Source organism: Ricinus communis, chromosome 1 (assembly GCF_019578655.1).
Source record: "Ricinus communis isolate WT05 ecotype wild-type chromosome 1, ASM1957865v1, whole genome shotgun sequence".
NCBI lineage: Eukaryota > Viridiplantae > Streptophyta > Magnoliopsida > Malpighiales > Euphorbiaceae > Ricinus > Ricinus communis.
In genome coordinates this window covers 30,393,197-30,414,990 of record NC_063256.1, presented here as the reverse complement: position 1 = coordinate 30,414,990, position 21,794 = coordinate 30,393,197, and positions in this window count along the sequence as shown.

The window sequence follows — 21,794 nt, the reverse complement described above, 5'->3', positions numbered from 1 at the left end:
CTTATCCTTGTCCAGTTTAGTTGTGATACTCATTGGGGTCTTGGCTACTTTGCAACCATCCATCTCAAATTTCTTTAAGAGTTCTCTTGTATACTTGGATTGGTTGATGAATATTTCATCCTTGCTTTGCTTGATTTGAAGACCAAGGAAGAACTTGAGCTTTCCCATCATGCTCATTTTAGATTCCTTAGTCATACACTTAGCAAAATCCTCATAAAGCAACTCATTAGTAGCTCTAAACACAATGTCATTAACGTAAATTTGAATAATTAGAGTATCATGCTTATGTTTCTTTACAAAAAGTGTAGTGTCAACCTTGTCCTTTTGAAATCTATTTTCTAAGCCTTTCATACCAAGTTCTAGGAGCTTGTTTCAATCTACACAAGGCTTTAAAAAGTTTCAAGACATGATTGAGAAACTTGTGATTTTTAATATCGGGAGGTTGTTCAACATAGACTTCCTCCTCAACAAAACCATTTAAAAAGCACTTTTCACATCCATTTGGAACAATTTAAAGTTCATGTGAGATGCATATAGTACAAGCATCATAATAGCTTATAATCTAGCAACCGGAGCAAAAGTCTCATCGTAATCAATGCCTTCTTCTTGGTTGTGACCTTTCGCAACCAATCTAGCTTTGTTTCTAGTGATAGAGCCTTGCTCATCTAGCTTGTTTCTAAACACTCATTTATAACCTATAATTTGATTATCCTTAGGTCTAGGAACAAGTTCCCACACTTTATTTCTCTCAAATTGGTTGAGTTCATCTTGCATAGCAATCACCCAACTCTCATCATTTAGAGCCTCATCAATAGTCCTTGGCTCAATTTGAGAAATAAAGGCTAGATTATTTAAAGCTACTAGTTTAGAACTAGTACTTACACCTTTTGATAAGTCTCTAATGACTTAAGTAAGAGGATGATTATTTTGAAGTTCCATGCCTTAGGAAGATTTTGGGAGGTCTCCATCTCTTGGGGAACTTGAGTTGCATCTTGATTATATTGGTCTTCTTGAATTTTCTCTATAGATTCATCCACTCCTTTTGAGGGATCATCTACATTTACTTTGAGTTCCTCAAATGCACTTACAAGATCATTCACACAAACACCTTTCCTAAGATCAAGCTTGTTTGATTCATCAAAAAGTACATTCATAGACTTGTTTGTTAAAGACTCTATATATACTTTGCTTGAGGTGGAATAGCCTAGGAAAACTCCTATATCGGTTTGGCATCGAAGTTTTCAAGGTTCTCCTTGGTATTTAAAGTGAGCATTTGCAACCAAAAACTCTAAAATATAAGACCTTAGGTTTTCTTCCTTTCCGGAGCTCATAAGAAGTTTTTTTTAGTAAAGGTCTTTTGAAAACTCTATTTGCAACATAACAACTAGTGTTAACGGTTTTGGTCCAAAAGTAAGAAAGAAGTTTATACTCATTGAGCATTATCCTAGCCATTTCCACTAGTGTTCTATTTTCTTTTCTTTTCATAACTCCATTTTGCTATGGAGTTCTAGAAGATGAAAAATTATATAAAATTCCAAATTCTTTACAAAAGCTTTCAAAAAGATCATTTTCAAATTCTTTTCTATGATCACTCTTTATAGAGGAAATCAAATATCCTTTTTCATTTTGAACACATTTTGCAAAAGATTTGAAAACATTGAATGCTTTATTCTTATGAGCAAGGAAATTAAATCAAGTAAATCTAGAGTAATCATCAACAATTACAAATACATATGACTTTCCACCAAACTAGCTACTCTAGTGGGTCCAAACAAATCTATATGTAATAGTTGAAGTGGTTTAGAAGTACTTACAATAGTTTTGGATTTAAAGGATGATAGATATTGTTTTCTCATTTGACCTGGTTTACAACTTCACTTTGGAAGATCCATTAACTAGTTCCTCTTTGGCTAACTTATGTAGAAGCTCTATGCTTGCATTTCCAAGTCTTCTATACCATAGCTAAAATTCATCACTAATATACATAAGACACTTGAAAGATTGATTAGCAATTTTATGTAGGTTAGTTGTGTAGGTATTGCCACTTCTTTCTCCTTTGAATATCACTTTGTCATCCACTAAAGAATTGATAAGACATCCATTAGAGTCAAAAGTGACTTTTTTCCCTTTATCACACAATTGACTTACACTCAATAAATTATGTTTCAAACCATCAACTAGGAAAACATCATCAATGAAATATTTACCATCCTTACCAACGAAGCCGATGCCAATTACCTTACCCTTTGTATCGTTTCCAAATGTTACTTTTCCTCCCTTATAGTTCTTAACATTCAAAAAGAGGCTCTTATCACCCGTCATGTGCCTTGAACATCCACTATCAATATGCTAAAGATTTATGCTTGTGGATGTAAGACACACCTACAAAAAGGAGTTAATTCACTTAATTTTAGGTACCCAAACAAGGTTGGGTCCTTTGGGGTTAGAATTGAAAAATTCATTCATGAAAAGGTGCATTTTCCTTATTTTGCATTTCATATTGATATGTCCAATTCTCATGCAATAGTGGCAAGTGACCTTAGAATTTTAATGGGATTTGGATTGGTCTTCTTAGCCACTTTTGCTTGAGCCTTGAACCTCATATGATTACTTTACACATGCATGAACAAGATTTATTAACATTTGTGTTTTTATATATGAATGCATGCTTTGTTCCTCTTGGCTTAGCCTTTGGAACATGTATGTATTTCCTTTTCTTTTGAATGAGAGGTCTATTGTGTGTATTGCTCTTTGAAACTCCATTTGAGTTTCTCTCAAATGCTTATGGTTGAGTGGCTTTAATAAATATTATTTTATAAGATGAGGATGATGAAGCTCCTTAGAATCCAAGTCCATGTCTTATAAGGGGAGGTCTTTAAGACACAACTAGTGTGTCAAGAGACTTTTTTCCTTTGTGAAATTCTAAAATTGAGTTCCTAAGCTCTTCAACTTCATTTTTGAAAGAATTATTCTCTTTAAAAAGTTTTTTTTTTTGAAACACCATCCAATGATTTCCTTAAGTCATCATTAGAAGTTTTTAAGGAGGCAATTTCCTTCTTTGAAATCTTAAAGTCTTCTTCCAAACTAGAACATTTGTTTTTGTAAGAATTTAGTTTTGCAAGCATGTTTTGTAAGAGCTCATCCTCATCACCCAACAAGTCATCACCAAAAGAATGAGAAGATGAACAAGAAGAAGAAGAATTACATGAATGAGAAGTGGAACATACCTCTTAGGAGTCCATGTTTTCCATGAAGCAAAGATTAGCCTCCTCTTCTCTTTCACTTTCATTGTTGGAGGATGAAGATGAATCACTCCAAGTAGCCTTCAGCCCTTTTTTTTTCTTTGTCTCCCTTCTTCCTCTTCAAGTATTTGCACAATCTAGTTTGATATGCCCTTGCTTCCTACATTTGTAGCAAGTGACTTCATTCTTCTTCTCCTTGTTCCTGATTTGGAAAAGGGTTTTTTGCTTGAAACAGGCTTGTTGCTTCTTCTCCTTTTGGCTCAAGTATCCTCTTTACATTCTTGGTGATAAGAGCCACATCATCACTCTCACTTAGAGTTTTCCCTTGATCATTATCATCATTTGGGATATCAATTACATCTTGAGCTCTTGTGCTAGCTTTGAATGCTAGGGCTTTCTTCTTCCTACTATCTCTATCAACTTCATATTTCACAAGAGACATCTTATGAGTTAGAAGTTTACCAATAAGAACATCCGTAGGAATCTTCCCTAGGTCTTCATTTACTTCTTTAATGCTAGCCACTCTAGTACTATATTTATCCAAAGGAAGGCTCCTAAGGATTTTGTTGTTGATGTCGACTAGCTCATATTGCTTCCCAAGCTTTCTCATGTTGATGATGGTGAGAAGTCTATTTGTCATATCGGTGATGGACTCATTAGGCTTCATCTTGAACATCTCATATTCGGTGACGTACATTTGAATTTTTCTTAATTTTACTTGCTTCATGCCTTCATGATAATTTTATAAGATAGTCCAAATTTGATGAGCCGTAGTGCAATGTTGCACTCTCCCGCATTCTTTTCTAGAGAGGCAACTCACAAGTATAGCCATTGCTTGTTTGTTCTTGTGGTTGTGCTTTTTGTGGGCATCTACCCATTATTCTCTAGGAAGAATCCTTTCTTCACCATTTTTTTATTTCGGTGGGAGCTCTCCATTCCTTCACCATATAGTCCTACATTTCAATTCCATAGAAATCCAAGTAGATTTCCATATAAAATTTTCAAAATGCATAATCGGATTTATCGAAGAATGGCATGAGATGTTGGGCTCCTTCAATGGTTGCCATGATCTTTACACTCGCAATAAAAAAGGGGGGTTGAATTGGTGACCTCAATTGTGAAAGTTTATGATTTTAGATAAAAACACAAGAGACTAAGGATAATATATTGAGAATAAGGGTTAGAGAAGATCACACAAGGGTTTATAATAGTTCGGGAATAATCCTTCCTACATCCACTCCTCAAGATCATACTTGAGTGTTCCACTATAATCACTAGAATTACAACCTTTGTATCTTACAAGTTCACCCAACAACTTGGTATTTTCAAGGCTCACACTAAATCTCTTCTCTCAGTAAATCAATCTCTCACTAAATCCATTAACCCTTGAGTATAAATGGTTACTCAACAACTAATTTTTTATATTTTTAATATCTAGACTCACACAACAACCCTTTAGAATTTTAATTGAACAAAGAGTTTCAACTTAATACACTTCACAAAGATATAAAATGAGTATAGAAAGTTAAGAAATAAATTTGCAAGAGTTTTGGTATATCTAATTCACACACTTCTTGTTGTAGAGTCTTTAAGAGGGGTATTTATACACATACTAACCCCTTAGATATGTTATAATGAGGCTAAAAGTCCTCTAATTGTAAGATTATTGACTTGGCAAGAATTGCCTAAAGTCATGAAAAGCATCCCTACGCTTTTCAAGCGCGCTCACACTTTCTAAAAAGAGACATTGGGGCTCTAATGGCTCCAACCACATGGCACTGATGGGATGACTGATATCTTAATGGTTACTGACATCGCATTAATTGTGAAAACCGCCCTCGCGCCACAATAGCGCCCCCGCACTTGCCTTGTTTGCACCTTCGCTCTTCTTAAAGCTTTGACATTTTGACTACCAGGTGTCATGATTTAACTAACATGATGATGTCAGGTAGACTATTCACCGTCTTATAAACTTTTGGGCATGAGAAAAGTGCCCCCGCGCTTTCCAAGTGCACTCAAGCTTTTGGGGTCTTTTTACAAGACTTGCTTTAAGGCTCAAGAATGTTTAGTCTATACTTGGTTCCTTTGGTGCTCTGTCATATAGACACTCAAATATGATATTAGTAATGTTCAACTTGGGTGTTAAGATCAAAATAGAGATCAGTTGTATCTTAGGTTAACATACTTTTAAAAATAATATATATTTTATTATTTAATTGCATTAAAAGATCGTTTTTCAACTTTTATGAATTTATTTTTCAATCTTAATGACATATATCTTAAATATAATATATTTTTATTAAAATTAACATGTTTTTTATTATGTTTTTAACATATATCTATTTTATATTATCATATATCTTTTTCTTAAAAAGTATATTGTTTTTGCATTTTTTACAAGAAACATATACTAAAAATCTAGATTTGTGGCTTACCTTTACTTTTCAGATCCGTTCTTCAAAATTAACTGAAAATTGTTCAAACTGTGTAAAGACATCTGTATTATTGTCGATTCATCAATTTTTACTCTATATTGATAAGATCTATGAAAAATTTAATAAAATAAGCTTCACATTTTTCATAATAATCAGATCTTTTTTAAGAATAGGAATAAACCTCTTTTTTTTTTTGTTGCAGAGAATGCGCGATTTCAGTTTGAAGATTGATAGAAAACCAAAGTGATTTTGAATGGTTCTGTTTATTCGTATTTATGGAATAGATTTGTTGAAGCTTTTGATGAAGGTTTTCCAAAAAGAAGAGTTTTGTTGAAGCTTTTGATGAAAGTTATTGGAAAAGATTTGCTTCCTATATGAAATACCGTATAAATGATATTTTGAAAGTTTTATATAGTATTTTTAAAAGAATTATAATCCTACCGTATAACTAATATTTTTTGTCATTTTTAGATTATTTTAAAAATTTTAAAAAATATAATGAGCTTAAGTGGCGTGGATAATAATTGAAGAGCCAAGGGGTTCACTAATTGGCAAGTTATCGGAAAAATTAGCTAAAGAAGTTAAAATTTGAGTTAATTGCTCATACTCCAATGTTAGGGGCCTAATTACCATTTTAGCCACTAAGGATTAAGTAAGATCAAGAGATGTTTAAATGCGAGTTCCAAAAGTCACAAGGGGTGTTATTTGTTAATAAGTATAGTTGAAACATAAAAAATAATCGAATATTCATATGATAAGTTTATTGATTTTTAAATTTAATATCTAAATATATATAATCTTAAGACATAAAAATTTATTGACATGTAATTATATTTTAACACATTGAATTTTTATTTTGACATTTCTATTCTTTTTTATACATAAAATTCACAATTAGTATAATTATGTAATTTTCTATTAATTTATTAATTAATAATTTTAATTAAAAAGTAACTCTAATCTAAAATATTATATTTTAATTATATTTATAATATTATATTAATTAAAAGATTAGTTTTCTAATAGATAATAATTTTGATTTAAAATATAAAATTTTAAATTATAATTTAAATAATTTAAATAATTTTTATCATAAAAAATAATGATATTAATTATTTATAGTATTAATTTATATAACACTAAAAGTAAACTAATAAATACTTTTAGCATAATTTTATATTATTACACTAATAAAATTATTTTTAAAACCAATAAATCTTAAAATACTAAAAAATATTTGAACCTATATAAAAATATTTAATTTATTATTAGTTTTTAAAATATTATAAATAATTATAAAACATTAAAAATTCTATTAAATTTTATTTATAAATTTAATTTATATTATTATTTATAATCAAAATAATTATAATATTTGTGCAACGCGCTATAAAATTTAAAAAGTATAAATTTTTTAATATATTTGACTATATTTTGATATATAAAATTTTTATTTTAAAATATATACTTATTTTTAACACATGTAATTCAAAGTTATCTATAATATTATTATTTTTTATTAATTTATTAATCAATAGATTACATTTGAAATTAAATAATGACTCTAGTTCTAAAAATAGTATTTTAATTATATTCTAATTTAATTATATTAAATATAAATTAGAAATAAATTAGATTTTTAATTTGACAATAATTTTAGTTTTAAAAATAATATATTAGATTATGTTTTTAATATTTTAATCAACTAAATAATTTAGTTTTATAATTATATTAAAATTTCTGATTCTAAAATATAATTATTATTATTTATAGTATTTATTATCTAATATTAAAATTAATTAAAAAATATTTTAAAATTATTTTTATAAATTATTATATATTAATAAAATTTTAAAATATTAAAAAATAAGTAAATTATTTAAAAATATTTGACTTATTATTAAAATATCATAAACAATTACCAAATTTTAGAAATTTTAGTTATAATTTCAATTTCATAATTAAATTATATCTATCATGGTAGTAAAGGATTTAATCCATAAAATGATAGACGCGAACAACGTCCTTTTATTAGAAACAATAGAAAAGGTCTGGACAGATCCTTGAACTAGAGTCTATGGGCAATTTAGACCCTTATTTTTTTTGTCCCCAATAAATTAGAGAAAAATTCATTATACACGTTTTTCTGAAAAAAGAGAATTTTTTTTTTACCGTTCTAACAAAAAAAGATTCGTACAGTATTTTTTATTTTTCTATTTATATAAATTTCTTTAATTTTTAAATTTCATCAAGAAAAAGTACAAACAATACATATAAAATATATTCAAATAATATTATTTAACTTGTAATTATTATCAAATCAAGCGAGATAAATTTAATATATCATAAAAATAAAAATAAAATAAAATTATGAAGATAAAATCTTACAACTCATTTTAGTATATATGTAAAATTGTCATAAATTTTTTTGAAAAAAAAAAAAATATGTCATTTAAATCCTTATGCTAAACCACAGCACATCATTTGTCTAGTAGACTTGGGCGAGCAGATTCCAATTGTTTTTTTGAGGCAATATATCCTATTAATTAGGAATTAAAATATAAAAGCTCAAGTAGTTTGTAGATAATAATTAAAGAAGCCGTTCATATTTTTTTCTTAAAATAGTGAAGAGCCATCTGCATTCTCTCATTCTCACTAATTCATTTTTAATCAGAGCATCAAACTGCCCAACCCAGTTCTACTTAGCTAAGCCTCGCGTAACAGTATTATGATCATTCGGGAAGCATGGCCACATCAATTTTAGAATGTCGATGGCTCGATATGTTAACCCTAATATTAGAAGGATGAATTACCATTTTATTGATCTAAAGTGTAGCAATTTATACAGATGATGTGTAACAAATTTAGCTAAACTAACTGAGTTGTTGTAACTAAACTAGCTAAATAATAGAACTAATATAGCAAGAATATTAACAAACATAAAAATAACTTTGAATATAGTCTTCTAAGTATCAAGGAGTAATATCTGCTAACATGCCCCCTCAAGATGGACGGCGAGTAGACAGTCCAATCTTGTTTTTGAGCTGGTGAAAGTGAGACCGAGGCAATACCTTTATGAGAGTGTCAGCCAATTGATCTGAAGAAGAGACATGCTCAACTCTTAGCTTACCACTCTGCACTTTTCACGAATGAAATGGAAGTTAAGTGCCATATGCTTCATGCGAGAGTGAAAGATAGGATTCGAGCATAATTGAGTGGCACAAACATTATCACAATAAATCACTGGACAATGCGGAATGGGAATATGCAACTCAGTCAAAAGAGAACAAATCCAACTAAGTTCAACAGCGATGTTGGCAACAAACTGATATTCAACTTCTGTGGATGATCGAGCAGCTGTTCGTTGCTTTTTAGAACTCCAAGAGATGGGATTCTTACCGAGATAAACTATATAGCCACCAGTAAATGAGTAATCATCTTGGTTACCTCCCCAATCTACATCTGCAAAAGCATAGAGGTCAAGTGAAGATGACTTGTGTAGCTGCAAGCCATCATTGATAGTGCTAAGAACATAATGTAACAGCCTTTTAACACATTTCCAATTATCAGATGTGGGCCAATGCATGTATTGAGATAAGCGGTTGACAACAAAAGTAATATCAAGTCGACTAAGCAGTAGATACTGAAGGCTATCAACCACAACTCGATACTCAGTAGAGTTAGCTAATGGAGTACCGGAGCAAAGGGAGAGTTGAGTGGTAAGCAAAAGAGGGGTCTGAACAGCTTTTGCCTCAAGCATCTTTGTTTTCTTGAGTAATTCAATGATGTACCTTCTTTGAGACAGGATAAGGTCGTTGCTATTGAATATAGCTTCTACACCCAGGAAGTAAGATAACTCCCCAAGATCCTTCAGCGAAAATTTCCTAGCTAAAACATCAATAAAGTCATTTATAAGTGGAGTATGATCCCTTGGGAGAATTATGTCATCAACATAAGCAATCAAGCACAAAACATGATGACCATCAAAGTATATAAAGAGGGAGGTATCAGCAACAGAATTCTTGAACCCAGACTTAAGTAAAAAGTTATGTAATTCCTGATACCAAGCCTTTGGGGCTTGTTTAAGTCTATAAGCTCAAAGTTTGCACACATGATCAGGCTTGTCTCTATCAATAAAACCCTAGGGTTGCTTCATATATACATCATCATGTAAAGAGCCTTGTAGAAAGGCATTATTAACATCAAGTTGTCGCAATGTCCACCCTTTGCTTACGACCAAACTGAGTAGAATTTGAACAGTTGTTGGTTTCACAACAAGGCTAAATGTATCATGAAAATCAAGTCTTGGGCGTTGATGGAACCCTTTGGCCACTAGGCGAGCTTTGTACCTATTGACAAAACCATTAGGCTTTCTCTTAATATGAAAAATCCACTTACAACCCACCAAATTGTGTTCAGAATTGGGTGGAACAAGCTCCCATGTGCCATTTTTAACAAGTGCATCAAATTCACTCGACATTGTTGTGCGCCAATTAGGGTCTTTCAAAGCTTAGGTAACAGTGTTTGGTTCAATATCTTTAGATTTAGATAACTGAGCAAGCAAGTTCATTTTGCGCAAGGGTTTCTGTATATTATTGCAGGCTCGAGTTACTATAGTATGAGTAGTAGTAGCAGGTTGCATGGAAGCTTGAGATGGTGGTGGAGTAGGAGATTGCTGTGGAGTTTGGACTGTAGATGATGTTTCGAGTGGTAAAGGTGGAGAGGGAATCAATATCTGTATCGGTGGTGGTATCCAAGTTGTGAGTGAATTTGAGTGAGGTTGTGACTCTTCAGGTTGAAGGTGTTTAAATGGGAATACTAACTCAATGAACCTAATATGTCTAGAAGTATAGATTTTGGAATTTTGAGTATTTAGACAGAGATATGCACTTTGTGAAGTGGAGTAACCAATTAAAGTACAAGATATTGAGTTGGAGTCCAGTTTATATGTTATACATAGTTTAAGCCACGGGTAGCATAGACATCCAAAAATTTTAAGTTTAGAAAAATTAGGACTATGATTAAATATCCTTTCATATGGCGATTGATTTTGCAAAGTGGGAGTGCTCATACAATTTATTAAATACACAGCAGTGGAGAAGGCATACGACTAGTATTGTAACTGAATAGAGGCATGAGTTAACAAAGATAAACCAGTTTGCACAATGTGTAGATGTTTTCTTTCGAATAAACCATTGTGTTTAGGTGTGTGGTGGAGTTGTGAGATGTTCAATGCCATTTTGAGATAGAAAACTTTTTAATGCAATGAACTCTCCTCCATTGTCAGAGTAAAATGTTTTGATGGTTTGGCCAAAGTATTTTTTCACAATAATTTTATATCATCGAAAAATTTCTTTTACCTCAAATTTTTATTTTAAAGGGTAATACTAGGCATATTTGGTGAAGTGGTCTACAAAAATCACATAATATTTATATCCATCAATAGAGTAAATTGGTGAATTCCAAACATCAGAATATATAACCTGTAAAGGATGAGTGGAAGTGATACTAGAGGTTGCAAAAGGAAGTTTTTGACTTTTATTTGAAAGACAGGAATGACAATGATCACTAGTTTGGAAAGAAAAAGACACACTTAAATTATTGACAGATATCATATGCTTCAAATTTGACATTGATGGATGGCCTAACCGAAGATGTCATATGGAAGGTGCAATTTTGACACTGGAGAAGGCAATTAGAGGCTTAGTGTTTGGACATTGGTAGACACCATCTTTAGTTGGTCCCCTCATCACCAATTTTCCTGTTTTGAGATCCTTCACAATAAAAGCATTAGGTAAGAACTCAATGGAAGTGTTGTTTGAATTGCAAAATTGATATATAGAGATCAAATTTTGTTTCATGGAAGGTACATACGACATATTTTCTGAATGAAAAGAATTATAGGGAGAGTTAAGAGTAGTAGAACTAGTGTGTATGATTTATAATTCTGACCTGTCACCAATCATCATCTCCTCATTTCCATTGTACAGTGTGTGAAAGAAAGATTTTCAAGGTCAGTTGTGACATGATGAGAAGCACCACTGTCTAAAAGCCAATTTTGATTTGGTGAGAAAGTGGCTACATAGTGAGCTTTTGATTGCCATGGTGGTCTTATATTTGATAAAATAGGTGGAGCTTGTAAGATGGGCATCTCTTTGCAGTGTGTCATTGAATTTGACACAATTGACAGTAACCAAGGTAAGGCTTTTGAGTGCGGTTGGTGGTATTATTTAGTGACAACCCAATATTGCGGGAAGGTATGGAGTTGTTGTTTGGGTGGGTGGTAGAGCTCCAATTCCTTGTACCATTTAATTGAGTTGCAACATGGGCAGTAATGGGGAAGGCTATCTCTGGCTTTCATTTTTCCGACGTGGCTTCATAATTGAGCAACTTTTCGTGTAGTTCTTCAAATGAGATGGAAGTGTCCCTTGCTTGCACTGCTCTGGATAACTCTTTGTAATCATCCCCAAGTCCTTCTAAAATTAAATCTGTGAGATCTTCTTTATCATAGGGTGATCCTAATAGAGCAAGTTGATCAGTTTGTGCTTTGGCTTTTTGAAGAAATTCAGTCACAACGTCAGATCCTTTAGTCATCTGTTTGAGCTGGTGTTTGATTTGCTTAATCCATCCTCGAGACGGTTTTGCGTAGGTGTTGGCTAAGATGGTCTAGGTTTGCTGTGATGTTTTGCTATTGGCAACAAATGGAATAATTATAGGGGAGAGGGAGCCTACAATTGCATTCAAGATCAGCTGATTCTGACAAACTCAAAAAGTGTAGGTTGGATTTGGTGTTGGTTGATCATTAATTTGAATTGTTATAGGAGGACATGGTTTGGACCCAATATAACCAAGAAGATCATGTCCAACGAACAAGGTCCGAAACTGTAATTTCCAAAGTAGATAATTTGTTGGGGTGAGTTTTAATGGGGTTTGAGTAGCAATATTAATAGATATAAGTATATTGTGAGGTTCATTTGTGTTTTGTATGGTGGTATTTGAATTATGACCGTTTGCCGTGAGTTTGGGTATGGGCAGAAAAGAAGGAAAGAAAAGAATAAAAGAAGGGGATGAAAAACTTTAATGCTTTGATACCATGTTAACCCTAATATTAGAAGGATGAGTTACCATTTTACTAATCCGAAATATAGCAATTTATACAAATGATGTGTAACAAATTTAGCTAAACTAACTGAGTTGTTGTAACCAAACTAGCTAAATAATAGAATTAATATAATAAGAATATTAACAAACATAGAAATAACTTTGAATATAGTCTTCCAAGTATGGAGGAGTAATATATGCTAACACGATACTCATGATTAAACAATTCTCGTAAAGCTACTATCTGGATTTACTTAAACATTTAATATCAAAGACTTTTTAGATATATGGATAAAATTATTATTGAGGAGTTGTCTAAAATTAATATATGAAAAATGTTTACTCATTTTTGTCTCAATTCTTATTTATCTGATATATTAAAATTAAGTAATAATTTTTATAAAAATATTATATATCACGTTATATAAATAAAAATTAAAAAGAAAAAAAAAAGAGTTGGAGAGTATTACATATATTATATGTATGATATTTGTGAAGATGGTCTTGATAATGATAACTCTTATATTGCCTATGGCTTGGATGTTTAGATTTTTCAAATACGAAGCAGATGGTGTAGACAGTTTCCACCAAACAAGCTGCTGAGAGAAGGTGGGTCTTTGATGGCTGCATTTCTCTGAATAGAGTTTTATGGTTATGGGTGCCCACTTCCTCTACCCATTAATTTATCTTAAACAATATATATAGGCACCGTCTTAATTTTTTTTTTTTTTACTTTTTTTCAAAAAATGGTACCTTTAAAATTTGTAAGGCAACAAAATGTAGACATTGAGTGTGTTTATATGTTAAGAAATCTAAATCTTTATTAAAAAAGGAAATATATTATTATTATTATTATTATTATTATGTGTGTGTCTTATATTTAAAAAAAAATTTTATCTCACATCTATAAAATGAAAATCTATATTTTTGTTTATAAAGAAATCTTCTTATTTAAATTTGTAAAGAGTTTTATGGGATGTTGGGCTCGAACGCATAAGAATTAAGCTAGAAGTTCAATTCAAGTGTAATCTATGGATTCTCCTTGCGTGGGCTTAGCCCAAATCCAAGATAATTTTTAGTATTTATTTATTTATTTATATTTATCATGTCTTAAAATATTTATTTTTATTTAATAGTTTTTAATAACTCAGTCACTTATTATTTTTTTGTTCTAAAATTCAACTAGTGCAGAAAATATCTCCTATATAATTTTGTGAAAGTTGTATTATAATGCTATAAATTTAACACTATAAATACACTTTATTACTGAATATTTCATATAATGTATTTTCTACTTCTCTTCTTTCTCTCCTTTGCTAGGTTGAAACTATGCGGGATTACAAAGTAAATTTTTAAGGACAATGTCATTCTTGCATGCCTTAAGCTCCATCAAACTCGTTTTTTTACCTAAAAATGTATTTAGAATTAGTCTAATTAATTTAGAATATATAAGACAAAATCATTACTAGTGATAAAATACTATTTCAAAAGTTTTAATGTAATTGGATATTCAAGGCTCGAACTTTACATTTTAACTAATGGCACCAACAATTACAAACATAAAAAGAAAAAGAACATCTCCAAAATTAATACACAATGTATAATAGTAAATATTAAATTAAATTTTGTAATTTTACACTGCTTTTTTTTTGCATGATTTTATTCGTAATTAATTTTTTTTTAGAAAAAACAACTTTATTCTTTTGAAGGAGTAGAATTTTAACAATTATGATTTAGATTTCTAGAAGATAAGGATATCTATATATTTGAACCATCTAGTTGAAGATAAGAAAAGATGGAGAATCAGTATGATCGAGCTTGATCTTTGTACTTAGTAGGTCCAATTTATTCTAATGTTGAACGATGGTGTGGACCAAGTTTTGCCAAAAGTACAAAAAAATATAAATGTGCTAGAAGGGGAAAAAGAAAAATGTACTCTATCTTCTTACTAAAATGGAAATGATTGGGGCAGTATTTTCAGCCTATTATATCTAATTGTTAAAAGAATGATATATCTTTTATTTTAAATTTAAAATGATTTTATATATGACATGATTTAGTAGTTAGATGTTATGTACACCTAAAATAATATGAAAAAAATTATCAAAAAAACAATAAGAGAAAATCATAAAAATAATGCATGCTGTTAGTTGTATAATTTTCCTGTTTTCGTATTACAAGTATGATCCTCATAGCATAAAACAAAACATTTTTGGTTTTTTGCTATCATGAGAATCTTCAAAGGAAACAAAGTTACCATTTCATTCTCACTAGAGTATATTTAAATCTCTTAATGCCGTTTTTATTAAAATTTATAAAACTTTTTTTTATTTAAAAAAATATAATAAAATAAAATAAAAATAATAAAACTGAAAAATAAAAACTAAAAGAGAGCAACAGGTAGACTGAAGACCGGCCCATATGAGATAGATTACAGCTATAAGTAGTTTGAACTTGAATCACTAACAGAGAAAGAGAAGAGAAAGCGTTATGCTTAACACATGCAAATCGGACTCTCTTTTCTCGTAGATCGGTGTGGTTTTACGAAGCGTCTGTGTACCACTGGTGCTACAAAGGCTTTTGGTGTTTGAACAGAACTTTTAAAAGGAACTCAAAATGGCTAAATCATAACAAATGATATGAATAAAAGGAAAAATAACACATAGAAACAAGGAGTAAAAGAGGTTGAGGCAGCCGGCAACTAGACTAGGCGTCCGAGCGCCGGCGATTGAAAAAGGAAAATTAAGATAATCTTAATTGTTTTACAGAGAAGGAGAAGGGAAATAACTTTTTAAAAGACAGAAATTTAAACAATTAAAAAATTTTAAAAGGTATTCAACAGAATGCATTACAGCTGCTATCTCTAAGTTATTTCAATTTTTATGTATCCCAATTGATATTTCACATGACAACTCATGTGAAACTAAAACAAAATACTGATTATATTTTCTATATTTTTTATATTATACTATTTATTTTTAATATTTAAAAGTTATATTTTTTATTTTATAATTTTATACTAAAAATCTTTTTACCAGAATTTCTATTCAAAAATAGTTAACTAAATTTAATTTTATATTATTTACTTTTTAACTTTTTATATAATTTATAAATTATTTTTTATATCTTATTTATTGCATTAAAATCTCTTGCATTTTAAGAATTAATATAATTAAAGAAATAAATTAATAAAATAATATAATTTGATTTTAATTTTTTTAAGATTCTAATTTTATTATAATTAAATTAATAGCAAAAATAATATTTATTTTATTTTAATAATTTAAAACTAAATAATATGAATTTTTAATATTTTAATCAATATAAATACTTTTAAGATATTTAAATTTTATTAAAAATTAATTATGCTAGAAATTAGAATAATTAAAGAACACTAGTTAAATATTTTTATATAGATATTATTTTTACTAAAAATTAGATAAAAAGAAATTTATTCTAATATAATAAATAAGCTATAGAAAGCAATTTTCGTATTACACAAAAAATTTAGAGACAAATAGTATAAAACCAAATCTAAATAATGATAGTTTAATGGAATGAAATTATAAAATAGAAGGATAGAAAGATATAATTTTAAAATATTAAAATAACTGTAGAAATATATTAAAAAAATAAATAGTAATTATTCCAAAAAAATATTAGATGAGTTTAATATTAATCATATACTCCCATAATGTGTATGCATAATATTTTTCTTAAAATTTTGGAAATCTGAGAACAATGCATGGAATAATTTTATGTATAAGAGATATGTTGTTCTATTGGTTGGATGAATCTATAACAGCTACCATTTCTATTGGGACAATAGCACTTATAATCCCTCCCTAGGGATCTGAGTTTCTGATGAAAAATCTCTGGCAACAGATGTATTTTCTGGGCACCCAAACAAAGTACATGATTTTCATCTATCAAAATCTAATTTATTTGGAGTTCCTTTTTTTTTTTTTTTTTTCTTTGTTATATAATCTTCTAAATCAGGACCACCATTGTAGAAATGCATCTGATCCTCAAATCTGATGGCAGTCACATATTTTCAAGCAAAAGGTGTTTGGGGGTGTTGCCATTTGATTCAAGGACCACCTCTCTCTCTTCTCTACTTGGAGAAAAGAATATTAAGGTAATAAATTAGTAAAAGCATCCAAGAATTATATTAATAAAAATAAATGAGCCACTATTTTGAAAGTTTAATGCTGATCATTCTATAATAATGGGTTAAAAAAGTTTAAGATGTAGAATTCATCAGATACCATACGACATGAAAAAAAAATAGAAGAGAAAGTATAATTTAGTTTTACAATTCAAAAAATAAAATATTATTATTATTATTATTATTATTATTATTATTATTATTATTATTATTATTATTGTGCTCAGTTTCAGGTAATTCAAATTTTTGTGGAAATTTATGATTTTATATAAAGATAGATGAAAAATTAATCATCAAAACAATGAATTGTGGAAAAAAAATGGAGATATGCATATCAAACTCTAATTTACTTAAAATATCATAAAATACTATATCACATTAAAAGATAGAAGGAAAATTACTTCTGAATTCCTAAGAAATAAAATGTAATAAATAATTTTAATAAATAATAACAATTAATTTTGGGATAGTATGCTCAAGACCAGTAATTCAAAATGCTGTCAAAATTTATGATTTTAGATAAGGAGCAAGTATAGATGAAAGAAATATCACCAAAACAATTAATTTTAAAAATAAAACGGAATAAGTTGATAGATTCATATTATGTATATATATTTAGGATATTTTAGTGCTTTAATTGTATATTTTATATATATAATATGTAGAAATATGTGTTTATTATCTCAATTGAGTTTATTATCCAATTTCAAATATTAATAGTCAAAAAAGGAGAATATGAGCTAAATATTACAAATAGGCTTAAATAGAGTTGTTGTCGTCAAGACTCATAATAAAAGACGGATGGACTACTAATTTTATAGACCTAGCCAAATTTATCAAGACCCAAAAAGAGATTAATTAAGTATTTTATGTAATTAAGGACTATTATTAATTATTTACTTAAGCTAAGATAGTTAAGGGTTATAAGGATAACACTTAGAAATTTTATATTTGGAGGAGGACTCTGCAAAAGGAATTTCTACAAGTAGTGGAGATCAGTTACATAACAGGATACACACATTCAGTCTGCATCTTTCCATTATTCCTCTCTGCAATTCTCTACTGTTCATCTTCCACAAACACCTTAATTTTACTTTTCATTGTTCTTTTAAGATCAAAAGAGCTTTTTCAGAAATAGAGAATGATGACCAAATATCTTCATACTTGAAGGATTCTTGATTTTAAGAGAGCTTTTACTTTTTGTTTAGTTTTTCATGTTTTTTTATTTAATTACAATAACCATTGGATTAAATATATCATGTTAGTTTTATAGGCATTTAATTTAGTCTTTTTATTATGTATGAATCTTGCTATTTAATTATTTGATGAATAATTTATTTATCTTCATATTTCTATTAGTTTTATTTATTATTGTTGGCTGACCATCATATCAATTTGATAATAATATGTGTTATGAAAATTTCTAGGTTGAATGTATTAGAAACACCATCTTTACTTCAATCTATGTTGGTATAAGAGACTTTAGTTGTATCATTAGTTTGAGCAATTAAAGAAAAAGACACATCACGACTCATTAATTAGATCTAGACTTAAAGTAAAATAAGGAGATTACTCGGTAAATGATTGTGCTAAATACTAGTTTTACCATATAGTTTTCATCCATCATATAGCATATTTATTTTATAGTTTATCATATTTGTTTTATATTTTATTTTTCTAAAATATTAATTTTAAGTGTTTAGATTAATTTTTAGTATTTTTGAGTAATATTTAGTCTTTATAATAATTGTTCTACAGGTTCTTGTGAGATCGTCCTCGTGGTGAACTTGTCTTTGTTATAAAATCGATCTCATGGTGAACTTATCCTTACTATAGGAATGATTTGTATACTTAAAATTACATATTAATAGTCATCATATGTATATCTAAAATGTTAAAATTTTATAGAATTTTAATAATTTAAAAATGAATCAATTAGTAAATAAATAAATAAATCAGTTGACTACTAAATGATTATGCAAAACTCTAAAATTACTTTTTTAATTATAAATGAAGAAATGATGACTCGAACTTAGTCAGATAAAGCCTATGAATTTCTAGCATTCTTATTTTGATGTTAAATAAGATAGAAAATAAAAGAAAATGTTAGATAAGGTAGGAAATAAAATAATGTAGGCAAATAACAATGCAAAATTAATACAAAAATTTGAGAAATAGAAAGAAAATTTCATTTTCCTATTCTTGTTTGGTTAAAAGCATACATATAGAGGGTAACACGAGTATTAAATGTCACCGGGTCAGAATCATAAAGTTGTGAGCCCATAGAATAATAAAACTTTATGTTCGATCTCATGTTATTTTTCATTCGATACCCAAACATGCCAAAATAACTTTCCACCTTTATTTTCTCTCATACCCTCATTTTCCCCGTTCCCAAACAAAATGTAGATTTGGACCACACAAGTTTATGTTTTTCACTCTACGCAATAGGGTGGTCCTAGATTTTATCAGAAAAGAAGGAAAAAAATCATAGGTTTTGCAGGGAAGTGTGTGTTTTTCTGGACCAAGGGTCCTTCTCTAGCTAACTGCTGCTACTGTACAATTTAGTACTACTCCATTGCATGAACTTCACTGTCCATTAACCATGATCACACACATATAGTATGCTATAATTATTTAACATTTTAATACGAGAAGATTTGAGAATTTGAAATTTGAAATATACATATGAGTCGGTTGGTTTGGTTGATTCAAAATTCCACTGAATCGAATTAATAATACCTATCGAATAATACAAATTTAATTATTTTTTTATTAAAAGATAATTATATTAATTCAATGTATAGATATAATGATAAAAGTCTTTTCCAGTTTAATTAAGATTTCGAATTCAAATCTTGGATGTGTAGTTGCGTTAAAACTTTTGAGGTAATACTTTATTGCCCGTAAGAATTCTGCTTGATACACCCTTAAATAACTCTAGATATATCTACATAAAAAAAAAAAAGCGAGAACTACATTCAACTAATTGAAACTACTAAAATTTAAAATATAAAAAAAAATTATATCGGTTATGTTGAATTTTTTTAATTTTTTAGTTTTAACTATTCAGATCACTCTATCCTTATGTACCACATGTAAGGATGGTAATGGGTCGGGCATTTTAGGATACCGAGACCTATCTGACTCTAATAAGATGAATTTAAGAAATATATAATAAATTTGGACAAATTTGAGTTTAATTTTTAATACCTGGGTACTCATTTAATATTAACTTTATTTAATTTTTCATCTATTATTTAATTAAATTAGATTTTATAATTTTCCCTTTATCTAATTAATATTTTTTATTTTTTAAAAATATTATTCTATTATTTAGTTTTCTATTTTTAATTTTATTGAATATTTATTAAGAAGATATCTATTATATTATTTAAATTTATTTATAAAAACAAATTCTTAGCAAGTAGAGTATATATTACCCGGTTATACTCATAAATATAAAATATAATTAAATTTAGATAAATTCTAGTGACTATATTTAAAATAAATTCAAGCTCAGCCTCGCGTAGCCCATTGGATGCCATTCCTACATTTGCTGTGGTCTGAAGGCATGTTATACATGCAGGACATCAGTTCTCGCTTCTTTAATTTCTTTTAATTATGATAAAATAATTAAAAAATTATATATTATGTAAAGTTTTATATTTATAAAAATAAATTTTTTATTTACACGTTATACGATTGCTATAATTATTTTAATTTTAAATAATAATATAATTAAGTTTATAGATAAAATTAAATTTTAATATCTTACAATTATTTATAATATTTTTTAAATAATAATGAATTAATTAAATATATGCAGGAACTGTTGTCCAACTCTTTTAATTTTTTAAATTATAATAAAATAAATGTATAAAATTTAATAGTGTATTATATTATTAACTTTTATATATAAATAAGAATCAACTGTTTATCTATTTGTTATACAATTTTTGTAATTATTTATTTATAAATAATAATTGAAATAATTATTTTTTATTTTTTATCTTAATTCTATAATTATTTTTAATTATATATATATATATATATATATATATATATATATATATACAAAATTCTGAGACAAGTCTTTTAACATATGTCACTATTTAAAAAATTTTATTTTGATACGTGTATTTATGACATATGTGATTTCCATTTAGAAATAATATATGAATAAAAATTTATATATTTATAAAAACTAATCATTTATCCTGTCTTTTATACTACCGCCATAATTATTTTGATTATTAATAATAATATAAATTAAATTTATATATAAAAATTAAATATTTTTATATTTTATAATTATTTATAATATTTAAAAATAATAATAAATAAATTTTTATTAATATAGTAATATTAAAATTATTAATAAATTAATAAAATTATAATATCTATATAAATATTAATTTATGGGACCTAAATTTTCTTTTATATGTATGCTTAATTTTTGACACATAAAATTTTTATTTTGACATGTGTATTTACTTTTGACATATGAAATTCAAGCTTATGTAATCATTTTATAGTTTTTTCTATTAATTTATTGATTTATAAATTACATTTCTAATTAAACACCGACTCTAATTATAAAAAATAATATATTAATTATATTTTAATATTATATCAACTAATAAATTAGTTTTGTAATTAGATAATAATTCTAATTCTAGAAAATAACATTTAAATTATATTTTTAGTCTTATATTCAATAATAAATTAATTTTACTTATATAATAATTTTTTATCTTAAGAATAGTAATATCAATTATATTAATATATTAAGTTATATAATATTAAAATTAATTAATACATAATCTTAAAAATAATTTTATTATT